Source organism: Montipora capricornis, chromosome 14 (assembly GCF_036669925.1).
Source record: "Montipora capricornis isolate CH-2021 chromosome 14, ASM3666992v2, whole genome shotgun sequence".
Taxonomy (NCBI): domain Eukaryota; kingdom Metazoa; phylum Cnidaria; class Anthozoa; order Scleractinia; family Acroporidae; genus Montipora; species Montipora capricornis.
This window is the reverse complement of record NC_090896.1, coordinates 17,180,688-17,186,790: the sequence shown is the minus strand read 5'-3', so window position 1 is coordinate 17,186,790 and position 6,103 is coordinate 17,180,688.

Sequence of the window (6,103 nt, the reverse complement as noted above, 5' to 3'; positions counted from 1 at the left end):
ACAGAGAAAAACTCTGACCAAGGTGGGAATTGAACCCACGACCTTAGGGTTAGATCACCGCTGCTTTACCGACTGAGCTACAAGGTCAGACGGGAGCAGTTCGTGGGAACTGAAGATCTTAAAGTCATGGCAATGAACATGTACAAGTACAAGGGAGGATTACGTTTTTGCAAGCGTTGGCCGTGAAGCACTTATATTTGAACAGACTTAACTAATTGGAGTGTAATGTGAAGTGCTTCGTGTCTACCCCATATGATGAACCATGTGAGCGTTAAGCCCCACTAATGGAAACGGGCCCACACAAGGACAGAGAAAGACTATGACCAGGGTGGGAATTGAACCCACGACCTTCTGGTTAGATCACTGCTGCTCTACCGACTGAGCTAAAAGGTCAGACGGGAGCAGGCCGTGGGAACTGAAGATTTTAAAGTCACGGCAATGAACATGTACAAGTACAAGGAAGGATTACGTTTTTTAAACCTTGGCCGTGAAGCACTTATATTTGAACAGACTTAACCGATTGGAGTGTAATGTGAAGTGCTTGGTTTGTACCCCATGTGAGTAACCAAGTATCCAAGTATCGGAGGCACTTTGGAAATCTGAATTGGCGATAAGCGATAAGAAAGAGTTTTATTTTTGCTTCTGTTACAAGTGCACTAATGCACTAGTGCACTACATTTCGTGGTGTCATCTAACTGTAACGAGACTTTTTAATTGAACGTTCTTCACTTTTCTTCTGTATTAAGTAGTGGCGGAAAGAACAGTGGATCTTTGCTGTATGTTTTTTAATTTCGTATGAGAGCTTAACAGTCGACTTCATATTTTATAACTTAATTCTTGATAAGAACAGTTAGAGGCAGACACGTGTTTAATCACAAAATTGTAGATTTCTGGTTAATTAATTAAGTACTTACAGTTCCTTCCAATATTTCAGACCTATAAAAATTTTGAAGTGCGACGCCTTGATTTTGTTATTAAATAGCTCCCTGCCATCTATTTGGAACGTGATATTTTAGTAAGTAAAGGTAACGTCAAGCTGTATCAGGATCAATTATAGTTTCCTGTAATACTACCTTCTCTGGGAAGAATGGTTAAAGAACGTATACACCTTTTACACCTCGCCATAAACCCATTTTATAGATGGATCGTAACATGCTAGCTCTATTTTTAGTTTTTAAACTCAGAATCTAATTATGTATCTACTTATGTGTCATTTTCCTGGGCATCCAAACATTATTTATGGTGTGTTATACAGACAGCATAATTCCCTGCATTAATTTTTGGACTATTTTGAGGAAGTACTGGAAAAGCTTAACGTTTCAAATAAATACATTTTTATTATGGGGGACTTCAATATAAACCTCCTTCCAGCTGAAACTTGTAGTCATGCACATAATTTCCTTATTTCCTCACAAAGTTATGCACATTCCTACAATTGATAAACGAACTCGATTGTAAAATAATTCTGCAACATCTATTGATAGCATTTTTGTTCATAAGCTTGATAGCATCTTTAAAAGTGGGAATATTATATCTGACATATAAGTGGCCACTATCAATTTTGTATTGTTCATAGCATCAAGACTGCAACTGTATATATGAAAATAACACTCCTCCGAAAATGATGGTCTCGCTGAGCTCGCAGAAATTAGTTGGGCTACTGTTGTCACCACAGAACAAAATCGCTCTTTCTCTACATTCTAACGTCAGTAAAGTTCTAGATAAACATGCTCCTTTGAAAACATTGTCCCGATGGAGAGCAAAGCAACTCTCAAAGCCCGGCTTGGATCAAATGTGGAATAAGGAAGTCGATAAGAGTAAACATCTTGTTTACGTGTCTGTCAACATGTCTGGATTCTTGTTTTTGATCATAATGGATTGGGTAATGAGAAGAACAGTTGGAAATAATGAGAACGGCATAAGGTGGAGGTTTACATCCAAACTTGATGAATTGGACTTTGCAGATGACATATCTCTAACTTCCTCTACCAAACAGCAGATTCAGGATAAAACAATAGTGTATTTATAGTGTAGAATCTTAAGCTCGAAACTTTGTACAGTGTTGTATCCTACTTAATGAAAGCGTATAAGCATTGCCTTTAAGATTGATCTGACCCAGGGAACTGATTATAAGACATCTGAAATAAGGTATTGATTTAGGGGTCAGGTCTGGAATAGGGTATCAAAGTTTTGATCAGGTCTGAAATAGGGTAGGGAAAATCACAGATTCTGGTCTGAAATAAGGTAAGGGCTTCAGGAAGCCTGCCGCACACCCCCACCAAATTTTTCTGGAAGTACTCCCCCCTCACCTTCCCCCGGGATCTAAACGTGACTATTTATGCCAAAATTATGTTCTTTTTTGATCTAGTCACAGCAACTGAAATTGAGAGGGAGATACTCTCACTCCCATTAAATAAGGCTCATGGTTTTTACTCCTGTCCAAATCGAATTCTTCGACTTGCCAGACACATTCTATCATGCCAAAATTAATGAATTTATCAGTTACGTCTGGAATGTATCCCTAAAAAATTAAAGCATGCGTAAGTAATTCCTGTATACAATGATGAAGAGACTGAACCAACTAACTACAGAACTATTTCTTTATTATCTAACTTCAATCTTGTTTTTGAGAAAATAATGTTTAATAGATTGAAAACATTTATTGATAAAAAGATATTCTATGCAGATCACAATACGGCTTTCGTGATAATCATTCTAATCAACATGCAATACTTGACATTGTTAACGTTAACTCTGTCCAAGGGGTAATGGACAACTAACTGTTCTCATGTGGTAGTTTTATCGATTTAAGAAAGCTTTTGACGCAATTGATCATGTAATTATATTTAGTAAATTAAATCACTATGGAGTCAGAGGCATTGTAAATGACTGGTTTTCATCATACTTATTTCAGCACACACAAACAACAGAAGTTAGCTAGACCACTTTAAGGAAGGCCAGTACAGGAAGTGTTGACCACCCACCTTGTAACATGGTTACATGGCTTATTGGCGCTTCTTTGTTGTTGGGAGCGGCCATATTTGTACGTGCTGTGTTCTGTTAGTCAATAAACATGATATGGTGGCAGCGGTAAAAGAGTGATAATGGAACAATTCAAGCCCCCAAGCCCGTTAAGTTTGGAAGGAAATACTAGTGAAAATTGGAAGCGTTGGAAGCAGCGTTTTGAGCTGTACTTGAAGGCGACAGAAGCTGATCGGATGGATGAAGAAATCCAAGTTGCTATTCTGCTTCATTGTATCGGGGAGGATGGTCTTGAGGAGTTTAACACCTTTGTTTTTGAGGGGGAGGAGGATAAGAAAAAGATTGGTTTGGTGCTCACGAAATATGATGATTATTGTAGTCCTCGCAAGAATACTTTGTTAAGTTTTGGAATCGGAGTCAACAGGAGGGGGAAACTGTAGATCAATTCGTCACAGAACTCAAGAGAATGATCAAAAACTGTGAGTACACTGAATTCACTGGCACAATGGTCCGGGATCGTCTAGTGTTTGGAATTTGAGATGCGAAAGTTCAGAGCCAATTGCTACGCATCGATGTGGACAAATTAACTCTAGAGAAGGCTTTATCTCATTGTCGTTCCCCAGAAGTTACCGAGAGTCAGCTCAAGGAAATCAGGGGTCAGTCAACCGAAAAGCAAGTTTTAGCAGTTTCTAAAAGTTCTAAACAACCTGATCGGACTCACTTTAATTGCTCCAAATGTGGTGGCCGGCATGGTCTTAAATAGTGCCCTGCATTCGGGAAAACTACTGATAATTGTCTCATGGTGTTACAGCAACTAACACAGTCCGGGTGGCCATCAGAGAGGAAAAGAGTTCCTGACGCGGTTCATCCCTGTTGGAATGTGAGAGACCAAGTGCATGAAGTAGAGGGTCTCATGTTCCTTGAGAGAAAAATTTATAGTCCCGGAGAGTATGCGCAAGGAAATTCTGGCATTGCTTCACGAAAGTCATCAAGGGATTGAAAAGAGTAAGGCTCATGCACGTGACGCGTGCACGTGAAGTAATGTACTGGCCTGGTATGTCAAGAGACATTGAGGATACAATCACCCGCTGCAGCAAGTGTTCAGAGTGGCGAAGGAACTATCAAAAGGAGCCACTTATTCCCCATGAAGTTCCTGGAAGACCCTGGCAAAAGCTAGGAGCTGACATTTTCGAATTTAGAGGAAAGAATTTCCTGTGTGCGCTCTGACGTTTCGAGCGTTAGCCCTTCGTCGGAGCTCCGACGAAGGGCTAACGCTCGAAACGTGAGCTTTCCAAATCTTTCACGGTGGTTATTCGACCTTTATCAACTCGTTTGATAAAATAAATTTCTACTTTCGTCTAAGACTACTTCCTCTGTCGTGGTTAATTTAAAATCCATCTTTGCCAGACATGGGGTCCCGGATGAATTGGTGGCAGATAATATCTCTCCCTCGCAGATGCTAAACACTGGGTGTCTGAAGTCCAAATTGCCAACAACGGCAGAACTGCTCCGACCACAGGTTACACTGAATGCACGTGAAAAGCTAGTGGCTGCTCAGCAACGGCAACAATTTTATTATGATCGCCATGCGAAGCCGTTGAAGGGTCTAGACCCAGAGGAAAATGTAAATTGTGCGAGAGAATAGATCCTGGGCTCCCGCGGTTGTCACTGATATATGGCCCACTCCTCGATCGTAAGTCGTAAAAACTGAGTCAGGAACGTCCTTGCGAAGGAACAGGAAACACCTTCTCAGACAACCCGAGTCTACTTCTTTAATGAAGCGTGATGAGGAAGGTGTCATGTCAGCGACAGAAGTTGCCACTCCTAATAAGTGCGCATCACCCAGTGAGGGGGGTGCGGTTGCTACATCACCAGAACGATCGTCGATTAACGCGCATCCATAAATGAGCTTGTACAGCACCAGGATTGGCCGAACTGTGAAGCCCCCTGACAGGGTTAACTTGTAACTGACTTTGTAGATTCCTCCTTTTCCATGTTGAGTTGTTTTAAGGAACTAGCAACTTACGTTTTTGCATTTATTCGTTTATCCGTTTCAGTTACTGATTTAGGTTTTCATTCCCCTATGTCATCACCAGTTAGCCTCGGTGGGAAAGTGTAACATATACTTCCGGTCACATGACTTATTGGCGCTTCGTTGTAGTAGGAGCGGCCATTAGTTCAGTTAGTCAATAAACATGATAATTTATGAACTTTATACTAATTGATGAAATTCTTGGAATAAAAAGTTTCTTCTACCCAGCAGAACCGGGTTTAATGAGCCACAACAGACGACTCTCGGGTGGAATTCCTAACTGTGTTTGGCTAAACCCCTATCCCACAGCATACGGATATGCCGGCTGGTATCCTTGGTGGACTAATTCGGAACTGTGACAAAAATTGTAAAAACAATTTGTGTAACTACCTAAAGCACCAAAACTATCTAGTCACGTCTTTCCAACACCACGTAATCCATGACAAACTAATATTTATTTACAGAGGTAGTACAAACAACGCGGGTCGAAACTGAAAAATAAAACGTTACAGCAAATACAACTAGTTACGTAAAGCAACAAGAAAAAGATAAAAGACGATATAATGAACTAACCGAAAACGATGATACTTACATTGTTACGACCATAAACTTATACCAAGGATAACTTAAACTGCTTGAAGCAAACTCAGACTGCCTAAGAGCTAACTGCGCGTAGCGCCACTTCGATTACCGAGAGAAGGAGATCCAAAATGACAAAAAACATAGGTTTATATACGAAGAAACTAAATTATGCAAAAAGAGGAAAACTGAAGGTGTAAATGGCAAGCAAAAGAAACGAATGTGCGAAAATTTGAAACAAAAAAGGGAAACAAGACACGCTAACGTGCAGGCTAAGAAAAAGCTAATGAGGCGGAGAACCAACAGAACAACAATAAAGAAAACACGCTAAGATCTTACATCTTCCGGCCCCTAAGTGTGAAGTGCCAACAAAGCACTTACACTAATGCTAACGCTTTAAGATCTGAGCGAAAAAATAGTTAAACAAATATGGGCAACTAAATTGCGATAGGAATTCTGAAAGTGACCACAAGTTAATAATCTAGCGCAAAGTCTCTGAAACTCATTCGG